A 252-nucleotide genomic window follows, 5' to 3' on the forward strand; every position below is an offset into this window, starting at 1 on the left:
AAACAAAAAAAAAAAAAGAGGGGGGGGGGGGGGGGGGGGGGGTAACATGGCAAAAACACATTCCAGCAAAAAAAAAAACCTTTGTACAGTTATAATTAAGAATTATATTTGACAATTACAAATACAGGTTTAGATATTTTTTAAATAAATATAAATTTAAAATAAATTCTAGAACTTTAAATAAATTTAAATTGTAAACAATATTTTTTAGGTTTTCATTTTTTGTATATATTTTTCAAAAATTAAACAATT

The sequence above is a fragment of the Sinocyclocheilus grahami genome, unplaced genomic scaffold (assembly GCF_001515645.1).
Source record: "Sinocyclocheilus grahami isolate Dianchi unplaced genomic scaffold, SAMN03320097.WGS_v1.1 scaffold701.1, whole genome shotgun sequence".
Lineage (NCBI taxonomy): Eukaryota > Metazoa > Chordata > Actinopteri > Cypriniformes > Cyprinidae > Sinocyclocheilus > Sinocyclocheilus grahami.